Source organism: Fringilla coelebs (genome assembly GCF_963513975.1).
Source record: "Fringilla coelebs genome assembly, chromosome: 2".
NCBI classification, from domain to species: Eukaryota; Metazoa; Chordata; class Aves; order Passeriformes; family Fringillidae; genus Fringilla; species Fringilla coelebs.
Window position 1 is genome coordinate 45943082 of NC_140029.1, and position 12020 is coordinate 45955101.

The window sequence follows — 12020 nt, forward strand, 5'->3', positions numbered from 1 at the left end:
TTCCCACACAAAACTTAACATAGGCTTTTGTTTAGCCTTGCAAAGAGCTTCATAGTGGAGAAGTAAGTTATAATTTTGCTCAACTTGGCATGTCTGTCAGTCTTCAGTGGCAAATTATCTGCTACATGAATAAATTAAAGAATCCATGGAATTTGCAACAAGTGAGAATACAATTGAATTTTTTTTTTGGGCACTTATTATTTCATGTGAGTCACAGATTCCTGAAAATAAGGCCTGTAGTAGATTTAACAGCTGTTTAGTGAAGCCCCCAAAATGAGAAATGCCATATTAATCTTTCTGACTTTAAAAGCATGAGATGCAAATCATTTCACATAACTTGTATCTTCAAGATTTAGATGTCTGTATTTAACTAAGTCAACATAGCTCCCTTTTGAGGGAACAGAGCTCTGCTGATTTGCAAGTGACAAGTATATTATTAACTTTGATCAATTTTGGTATTCAAGTTAACTACAGGATTTGCATATGAATTTCTATGTGAAGTAGAATGAGCTATAACTTATGTAAACACCAAACATGGAACAGTTCCAAGTTGTATTCTTAGTCACTCTACCTGGAGAAGAGCAAAGACCAATTATTATCTGTGCCTTCAGGGAGAGGTTCATTTGATACATGCTGTAGTATGCATCTAAGATTAGATGAGTTGCCCTCAGGAAGTGTCTATTTCTCTCAGTAAAAGGTAATTTGGTTTGGTTTTGATTATCTGATTTTAATGTTATGTTAAATTGATACAATTCTACTGATTCTGTAGTTACTTGTGTGAAAAAGCAGTGGTGCAATGACAGTAATGTCTTGAAGGTCCTTCTGAATGTAGCTTTGTCAACAATCCTTGTGATATCCAGATATATATTTATTTAAGAAAGCAAACAGATGGCTTGAAAAATGTAATTAAGTAAAAATTTCTCATCTGGTCTTGTCTAAACAAAACTGCAGAAAATCAACAACAGCACTTGCTTCTTGGAACACACAAAATAAGCACTGTTTCTATTTTTTTCCTGTTTTTCCTTCTGTGCTTTGTTTGATGAGACCAATAGTCATTGCTATATGCCCTGAATAAATATTTTACGTCCCTTTTTATAGATTTATGTAACACACCTTCTATTAACTGCCTGTTATCAGCCAAGCTCACCAGTATTTCTCCATTTTATTTCACTTTTATGTGCCGTCAAGCTGCTGCCATTGCATTATTCAACGTGAGCCTTTGTACTGGGTCCTGTTTTGAGACAACAAATTTTATTCATAAGCAGCCATATGAGTCTGTGGTTTAGATTTGTGACTACACCGGTGTTGATAAGAAATCAGTCTTTTAGTTATCACTGAACACTGCACAACATCAAAGACTTGATTGTTCCTCACTCTACCCACCAACAAGGAGGCTGGGGGTCGGCAAGTGGCTGGGAAGGAGCACAGCCAAAGCGGCTGGCCCAGCTGACCAAAGGGATATTCTATACTGCATGGTCTCATGCTCAGCAATAAAAATGTGGAGGGGCTGGCCAGGACCATTTCCCAGCCAGACTTGACTCCAAGACTGGCCTAGCAATGGTTTGCTCACAGAAGGTGGTGACAGACTGATTTTGTTTTACCTCTTTGGAATTTTTTTTATTTGTGTGGTTTTTTTTTTTTTTTCCTTTCCCTCCATTTAATAAACTGAATTCATCTTGACCTACAAGAGTTTTCTTGCTTTCATTGCTCCTATTCCATCCAGCATCCCATTAAGAGGAATGTGGCTAACTGAGCAGCTGGTGGGCACTTAATTGCTAGCTAGAGTCAACCCATTTCTAGATAATAATAAAAAAAATCAGGAAGTATAAATATTGCATGAAAGAAATTTGCATTGATCTCTCCTCATCTCTTTCTCGCTCTCTCTCTCTCTTTCTGTTCTCTGTCCACACCTCCCCCTAAAATGTTTTCCACTGTTAGTAATTGTCCTGAAGAAAATTATTCAAGAGTTTATCAACTTTTATCAACAGCAGATAAACAAAATAACAAAGCTTCGCATAAAGTTTATGGATAGAAAGAGTTGCCTTATTAATTTTAGTGTTCTAGTTTCAACACTGCATAAAAGTCTACTTCAAAATATTTCATTTCAGAGCTTGTATGTTTCACTCTATTCAGCAGCAATTTAACCAATTTACACATAATAACTGTAAGAAAATAATATGCTACCTCTTTTCTGGTTGCTATCAAGTCCTCAAAATTTTTACTAGAAAAAAAAGTCTAACTAGCTCTTCAAAGTGAATTTGTTTACTTTACTGGTTTAAGTCAGCATCTTCTTCTTTAAATAATTATGATAAATATACATTGCAAGAAGCTCTGTTACAGAATTTCAAACTAAAGTATGATATTGTGTAATAATAAAAGTGATCTCCATTGTGCATTTTTTTCTGTGCAGATTTGTATAACAATATAGCTCAATTATATATAATAGTATGCATATATATTTTGACAGGAACCTATGTTTGAGGTGAATCTTTCTCTAATGTACAACTTCACAAAGTCTTAATGGCTTAAAACTCAGTATGTCACAGAGGGGTTGAATAAAAGCTATGACATTTCTTTCTCGTTAGAAAAATTGGGTGTGACAGGGAAGCATAAATAAAAATAACAACAATTATAATAACTAATAGTAATATTGGCTAATAAAAACATCATAATCACCATCTAGAGGAATTTAACAGTTAAAAAAAATTAATTTACATTTCCAATTTAATACTATAATTACAATTGAGCAATTTAACTGGGTTTTTTTTTTGTGTAATTACACAGTAAATGTAGGGTTAATTTTAGCTTTTGATAGTTCATATTTTAAACTATGCTTACAGCTCTAAGGAGATAAGCTTAGCTCATTTATAACAAATCAGAGAGAGATTTTTACTGTAGCAATATATTCAGGCATGCTGTAACTAAAGCCTCAAATATTTGTCATTTTCATGTGGCATAAGCTGAGGTGTATTGAAGATGAACACTTTGGTTGGCTTCAATAATTTTATTTTTCTTTGAAATTACCACTGTTTCAATGAAGTGAGATTCTCTGTGTTACTCCTCAGCTTGTTAACATTCTTAGCTCTTATCAAAGATCTCTGCCACATCATCTCAGAAAGTGTCTAAGATCCGGTTTATCCATTTGCTAAGGCCTCTTCTCCTTCAGTCTATGCATTAATCCAAACAATTTAGATCCATACAAACCCATATGCCCTTGGGAAAAACTTTAAAGATGGCAACTATACATGCTCTTTTATCAGATCCTATTTCATTCTAAACCTGACTTTAAACTGAACTTTCACAGAAAGTTGAGAATATTGTGCAGTTAAAGAAGAGATGGCCTAAATTAGCTTATGTTTTGCTTCTCTCTAGAATAGTCACAGCAACTCCTGATAATAAAGCAGAAAATGGTCATAAATTTATGTGTTTAGACTGAGATAATCCATGCCTAAATATCTACTTATAAAGCAGGCTAAAACAAGACTAGTTCAGCAATTAAGACTGAAAATTCAACAGAGATTATCTAATTATAACTGAAATTATCTTCCCACTGAATATAGAAAAAGGCCTAAGAAAATTCAGTATTTGTGCTAGTAAAACACTAATGTCTTCAATTTTAGCAAAAGCAACTCTAAACTCAGATAATGAGCTAAATAAATCTCAAATTTTTAACAACTGGAGCAGAGAAATAATAGGATTAGCATTAAAGTCTTTATAGCCAACATACTGAGCAATTTTATACTTCATTTCACTTATTACTAAACCAACCTCCTATAATTTTCTTTACTCTTTTGCCCTAAAAAGGGCCATAGCTGACACATAACAGGCCAGGTATTTGCACAAGAAAATGTCATTTTGTCAGTCACAGAGGACTCTCTTGTTTTCACTCCACTGTCATGAGTTCACTGAGAAGATTTGAGAGGCAAATGACCTTGTTTTGGTTTGATGTGTGTTCATTTGGTTGTATGTGTATTTTTTTCCCTGCAGTATGAATAAAACCCACTGACTGCATTCGACAATGAAGTCATCAGGTCTTTGAAAACCCTTGCCATGCACTTCTCAGTAGTGGATGGTGTTACAAATACATCAAATATAATGCTCTATGTTCAATTAACAGATCAAACATTACTCAAAATAGCAACCTAAGTCTCTCAAGAGATAATCAGAACAGTCAGCATTGCTCCTTGAGTCAACAGAATTTTTTTTTATCCAGAAGGGTAATTCTCTGTGCAGATGATGAAGGTAAGAGCCTCTGCAGGGAGTCCAAAAGCTGCCAGAAACCTCAGCAAATATGAAGAATGCTGTTTTGGCATCTTTTCATAAAGATAACCTTTTTATGCAGATAGAAAACAGTACATATTGAAAAAACTTAATCTGCAGACCTATTTTTCTTTCTTACACAGAACAAATAACAATTTGTTCTTTTTTATTATATATCCTACTAAACAAACAACTTGAAAAATATTAAGACAATGCAATGATAAAATATAAGAACTTTCTGTTTCTCAGAAATAAAAATGTCTTGAATACTTTCTTGAACTTTCCAAAATTTTTAGACAATGTCTTTTTTATTTGTGTTTATGCAATAAAGTTTTGATCATCTATTTTACATCAGGAGGTGCAGGGGCTTTATGACAACACAAAAAAAGACACTGACTTTGTAAAGTCTCACTTCAAATGAAATTTATTAGAGCTCGCTTTATAAAGGAAAAGAGAATAATATAAACACTTATCTCTTTCAGTGGTGAGAGCCTTGAGAAACGCATCATTGAACATCTCCAATCCACAGGCAGCACACCATGAAGACCTCATTTGTGGATAGGGTTACTTCCTTTTGGTTCTTCATGCTGTCGCAGAATTTTCGTCCAATTTTTCTTCCAGTTTTCTTCCATTTTTTCTTTAATTGATTTTCTTCCAACACTATTCCTCATTTCTACTATCAAACAGAAAGGATGTCTACATGAGAACTTCTTGCTGCTCTACCAGGTTAAGACAAGGCCACAGAGGTAACATAATTGTGCTGCCTGCAGCTCCTCTGTTACTGGCCAATTTTTTTCTGCAGACAAGGGATTTGCTCAGCACAGCAAGGTCCTGAAGGCCAGGCTGTACATCCAGCTCAGCACAGCAAAGGACAGCACAAGCCTGGCCTGTCGTATGGCTCATGAACACTTTGATGTAAAACCATCTTCCAGCGAGGATCACTGCACATCTCCCTCAAACACAAGTTTTACCTCCGTCTAATGGAAGAAATTCTGGGTGATCTTTGTTTTATTTTGCCTTTAAGAAAATTACACTTTTAGAGAAGAATGTGTTTTTTACTCAGCCAACAGTGTGTCCTAATCTCATTACTTGATGGTGTGTGTTAAAATAAAAGGCATCTCATCTAGTCCTGATCAAAAAGCTGAAAGTTCTGTCCTTGCCTTACCTCTAGGGACAGTAAAAAGGAATAGTCACCCCCACAGTATCCTCAGATAGCTTATGTACAGCAAGTAACCTTCAGAATCTTCTTAATTCTCACTAATTTATAAGGGTCATTAAAATAATTTAGATGATGCATTGAACTTTTAATTAGTTGAAGTGAGAGAAGATGAATACCAACACAATTCTGTAGGCTGGTTACTGCACAGAGATTTTTGTGTTTAATTTATTCAAAGATGTAAAGAGTCTTTCTCCATCCTGACTGTATTAAGACTTAAAGTAGTGAAGGATATTCAGATTATAACAGTGGAATTGAATAATTTAAAGTGGCTGGTGAAGGGTTTTCTTGTGCCATCACCTTTGCATAATTTTGAGTGTTGAAGTTAGCTGGGACAAGGAGTTATTTATATTGAGGTTTTATTATCTTTTTGGATGAAAAAAATCTACTCTTTCCAGGGGGAGACTGGAACAATATGAAATCCACAGGACAATGGGAAGAGAATTTAGGAGCAGAGTAGCTGCTTTATTATGAGTACCCAAAAAGGATATGCACTTTTATGGCAAACAAACTGGTGCATTACTTGATAGTAAATGCAAGCTACAATTACTCTTAAAAATACAAAACTAAATTATTGAGACTATGTAAATTAATTTTTTCTTATATAAACATTGCAAGATTTTAACTAAAACAAACATCCTTTAAAGCTTTTATTTGAAAAATGCTAAATAAATATAAGCTTTATTAAAAATTTGTTTTGGTTTACACAGTTACAAAAAAGAGTGATTAACAACTGTTTGATGAATTCCACTATCTGTTTAACTTATGTTTAGACCAAATAAGTCAGTAAACACAGTTTGTAAAAGTTTCTGGGTTTTTTACACATAGTAGCTTTACAAAACTACCTGAGATATAGATTAGAGACTGGTAGTATAGGTCATTGATTCTGAAACTAACTTGATTTACAGCAATCAAGAATGTGACCAAGTAGAAATCTGCTCACTCTGAGATATCAAGGTTTGTTTCTTTTTTTAATCAGTCAGTAGAGAAGGACATGTTAATCTCTTCCTTTCTGTGTAGAAAGAGCCATGACTGGACTGTACTTATACCAGATAAAAAGCAAGATATGCTTTACTAAACCAATTTTATGGTGAAGTGTATCTTGTTTATCACTAGAGTGCATTTCCCAGAGAAAAAAGAAAACTGCATTACTCTTATTGAATCCCTCAACTAGAAGCCTTTAATTAGCTTTTGATTTGGGTTCCACTTAATTTGTAAATGGACTTTTTTTTACTGAATTAAAGCTGTGTTCTGCACAAAATAGTAATACCTTTCTTATGTCTACTTGGGTACTGCCTGACTTATACAGTTTGTTTGTTTTTTTTTTAATTTCAAGAGTTATATAACAATTTAAGTCAACAAGATTACCAAGCTTCAGCAGTATACAAAAATTGATGTCTGGGAGCTGGGAGAATCACCACAGTTCTAGAAGGAAGACATAGAAAACACTTTCATGGAACAGAAGTAACACTCTTGAGAGTCTTCCTCAGGACAAAAGGTCATACATGCTATGTATGGGGTTAAGAATTTATTTCCTGGTAATGTTTCAGAAATCTAAAAAAAAAAAGCAAGAAATAGTTACAGTTTAAATTTCAATAACAGTAAAGCTCACTCAGTAAAAACTAAAATGAAGAGAGAGTACACACACTCAATACAAGCAGTTAATAAATATCAGCCTTCTGTTATATATTCCTGTCTTCTGCTATTTTGTTAGCCTTTCCTCTCACTGGGTACTAAGGTCAAGAGAATCAGTCCCAGCTGGAAGTGGGGAGGGGGCGGCTACAAAAACCCATCAGTGCCTGAGCTTTTTGCCAAAATACATATATTATTAATGGTGGGGAGTTCTTCTGCCTTCGATTTCAATTCTTCTGTTCTCTACTTTTTCTCTGAAGTTAGTTTTAGCTGGCTCACACAGGTGCACTCCTGCATTGGTCAGCTTTTGACCACTGTGTTCTGTTTTCATGGGCTGGAACTTCTGATGTCACCCTATATGCACACTCTTCAACACCACATTCAATGCTGTTGTCACCAGCAATTCCCCTCACACAGAATGGCTGTTTGTTACTGCTACATAATCTGAAGCAGATTTAGGCAATAGGTACCAGATTGTGAGACAATTACCAACACAGGGAAAGCAAGGTAACATCAGCTCAGGACAAGGCAAGAGCAAGTCCTGAGAGGCAGCAGTGCCAGGTCAATTCAAAGCCTGAGGCTTTTTACAAGTAATGACAAAACATCATATTTCCTGGTCTACAGAAAGGCTCCCTTAGGCAATCCTGCTGTGCTGTGTACTGTCTAAGCATGAAATTGGATTCCAGAGCAACCAGAAAATTTGGCCTTGTTGACCTTTGTTGCCCTTACTTCCTTCTGCAGCTAAAAGAGTTAACAGCCTTTGTGGTAGCATAACCCAATTACATGACCTAATCCTTCACAGAAATTTATCAGCACCTGTAAAAGTTATTGTAATATTTTAAAATAGTTAAGAGATATTGCATAAAAATAATGGTTATTTAAATACTGCTATTGCAGACATGCTTAAGTAACCGGGCAACATTTGTCACTTAAAATCTTTATAACTATGAACTTAAAGCATGTCAAAATGAATAATTTATTTTCAGTTAATCATCAGTTAGACAAAATGAAAAAATATTGTCAGTATTGGTTTATCAACTACCAAAGAACAAATTTCAGACTGTCTAAAGTAGTATAAGATTCATTGGACAAACACTGAATATAAAACTGTTTAGGGGTCTTTTCTGTTCTGCTTTGTAAGAGGACAACTTACTGTAAAAGGGAGTTGCACACATTGAATATTTATGCAGTTTTAATGAAATTTTAATGGAAATATTAGATTAATTTTGGGTTTGAGTCCTTTTGATACCATATAAAGTATTCATTTTAGCAAAATTTGTTTATTGTTGAACCATTAAATAGTTTATGCCTTTATTATGATTCCCAGTGTTCTGAACCCAGAATTTAAAAATACCTAAGTGCAGGCTATATAACTTTCAGTCTGGGCCTAGATATAAATATTTTTATATACATCTGGCCACAGCTTTACAAACCAAAGTTTCACACAAAAAACCAGCAAATATTTCAGTGACCATGGACGTTCCCCTTATTTTTTTCTTTGTTTTCTTTGGTTTGGTTTAGTTTAGTTTGGTTTAACCCAACTTTCCATATAAAAAGTTAATTGTTTTTCAGCCACTTTTAGAAGACCTATGACCAGATATCCCAGGCAACCCCTGGCAGTACATATATGAGTATTTCTCAAATGTTCTTGAATCATTTGTAACTAATATTTCTGAGAGTAATTATGAAAAGTCAGCGATTAGCAGCTACTTTTATTTCGGTCATGGTGCCACACAGGCTAAGAGCTTTATTGCTTCAGAAATCTTTTTATTTTCCTCATTTTTCTCTGAATAGTATTACTCTAAAATTGAAAAATTTAATCAAGAATTCATAGCTAATGTTCAGTTTATATGGGCAAACATATAATCCATTAGAAGTATATTTGAGATTGCTGTCCTTAAGAATTCATAATAATCAACCATCTTCTCATTTGCTCTCCTTTAGAAATATCTCTAGGGATTTAATGACTTACATTTGCAAAGGGATTTCATTGGCAATAATCTGTATTGTCCTAAAGTTAATTATTTAGGAAAAAGTAATCACTTAGAACTGCTAAGTACATTAATAACTATGCTCTAAATACTGGGAGGATAAGAAAGAAAATAAAGTGTTTGAAAGAGAGGCTTTGAAAGTTTGGTTCAGAAAATGCATTGTTCCACTAAGATACAGTAAGATACTTCTAGCTACATTTTTTAAAAAATTATTTCAAAAAGATAGAGTATTTTTTTAATCTCAGTAAAATATCTTATTTTGAGTTTTTAATGTTTCTAGTAGTACCATAGTATCACATACTTACCTCGTGAATTAACAGGGAAAGTGTAAGAATCAATCAGTGGATCATTCATATATTAGTCAAACCAGCAAAACTAGTCATAAATGAGAGAGAGGCACATAAAATCTATACTCTTCAGATATCTTATGTTTCATTTAAATCTTATGTTCTTTCCATGCCTTCTTCTAACAGTTGCAGTAACATTTTGCTCTCACACACTTAAGAAGTTTGATACAGAGGTAAGTTGTATCATACTTAAACTACTGTAATGGTGAAGTGATGTTAAAACTTCAGCAATCCTCTAGTACCACTGGTTCCAATTATCTTTCCATCCACCCTCCTCAGTTTTTTAAATTTATTTTTGTGTTTGAACATTTTACCTCTAATATCTTCAATATTAAACTGAATATATTAATAGCTGTGGAACCATTTTTCAACATCAACATAACTATCATTATTTGCTATGCAAGAATTGTTGAAGAAAAAAAAATACAATTGATCCTAATATTAAAATTTATGTGCAGAATTCATTTAGAAAAAAAGATATGAATAGTGTTTTGTGATATAAAAAATGGATGCAATAACACCTTCATTCTATCTGAGAAAAGACCTTTGTGTGTTTGCATATGCATGCATGTGTATCATCTTTTGTTACATAAAAAACTAATTTTCTGTAAAATGAGTATAAGAATAGATTTAAACTGGATGTGAGGACTGACAATATATGTGTCTTTTGATATAAATTTCCTTTCAGAACTAGAGGTGAAATGCATTATTCAAAAGAGTCTTATCAGTTTTGCAAAGATATTTTGAGAAAAATATTTCTACAAAGCATCTGTTTAAGGAGATTAGCTATTTGGAATTCTTTCCTAATGTAAAGAATTATATTTGTGTTCAGCATTTAAGCTACATTTTTACTTAGAGTATTATTGATGTGCATTAAGTGCTTATAGATTTAAATTACTAACTGGATGGACTGGTTTAGAAAACCCCAAAAACTTCACTATGTATTTTTCAGTATTTAGAAAATCTATTTAATAAATAAGAATGCAGTTTCTGTACTTTGTGATCATACTTCTCTTTTTAAAAATGTCTCATAACAATTTGAATATAAAATAATTTTGTCATATTTCTTTGCCAATATATGATGCATTTATCTCTTAAACCACTTCAGTGACATCTGCCAAAAGACTCTGGAAGGATAAAGGATAAGTTCTATATCTTTAAAGCAGCCTGAGACTATTGTGAAGGAAGATGCTCCCTGTGTTCTTTTCCTCCCCTTCAAGGGCAGTTTTGTCTGTCATATTGCCTCTGTCTTCCTTTGTACCCTTGTATAGGGCTGGGAAGATAATTCCTGCCATGTGAATCACAATTATTTATAGTATCCATGTATTTATAGTGCAATATTGACCCTTATATATCAAAAACTTTCAAATCCCATTTATATTTTTTTAAATTTAGCTCTCACATTGCCATAAATATTAGGTTAGTCAATGAATAAAATTAATTGATGTCACAAAGCAAGTCCAGACCAAAGGAAAATAATTGACATAATTGTTGAAAACACTGTCATCTCTGTACAGCATTCAAAAAAGAGTGAAAATCTGAACCATAATTTTCAGGCAATGGAAATAAATAGAGTTGTTTCACAGATTTTTTTATCATTGGAGAGTGTATGCTAAGGACCTTACTGTTTGTTTGCTTTTCTCTCTCTTTCTCTCTCTCTCTCCATATATATAGAGAGAGAGACAGAGAAATATACATATCAAAGTAGGAGTGTAGAATATAGTGCCATATTATATAAATACTTCACATAATTTCTCATTCTTTTTCTCTCAGTATTATCTTCCTAATTTGTATGTTCCTTAAAGAATTTTTTTAAATTACTTCTTTGAATTGTGTGGTTTCATTTGCACTTAGAAAAAAACTTCAGATTGTTTTAGATAAATAATAATTTTCAATTAGACTGTATCAAATTTTCAAAAACTAATTCTATGAAGCTTATTTAATTTCATTAGTCTACAATTTTTAGCAATTTTTACTATTTGGTCTGAAATATCATCTCAGAAAAAGCTAGTAATTACCAAACATTTAATTGTGCATTTTTGCTGACATTAAATAAATGTCCAGATTTCATATTTGACAGTGGGATAGTGTCTGTTTAGCAAGCCTTGTATAAACAGCAAAGTAAATCTCACACCTGCAGGCATTTGTTTTCATGGGGAGAAAGAACCACTTCAGCACATCCTGTAAAGGCAATGTGTCTGAATACAGTTAACCCAGGTGATTTCTGAAGAATGTAAAAGACATTTTATTGACTTACATGCTCCACAAACCAATAGGATGATGCGTGCCACTAGATTTACTGATCCTAAACCTGGCTAGAGCTGTGAAGGTTAATGGCAGACTTGGCTGTTGTGAATGCTGGAGAATTGGAGAGAGTGTGCCCTGAGTGAGTGAGAAGTAGAAGGGTAGCAGAATTAGAGAGACATTCTTTAAGAGAGCAGTTCTGGGCTTGCCAAGGGATCTGCTTGGAAAGATTCAATGCAAAATTGCTCTGAGGGGCAAAGGAGCCCAGGACAGATAATTGATCTTCAGGAAACAAGATTCTCAGAGTGCAAAAGCAACTTCTTCCTTGCA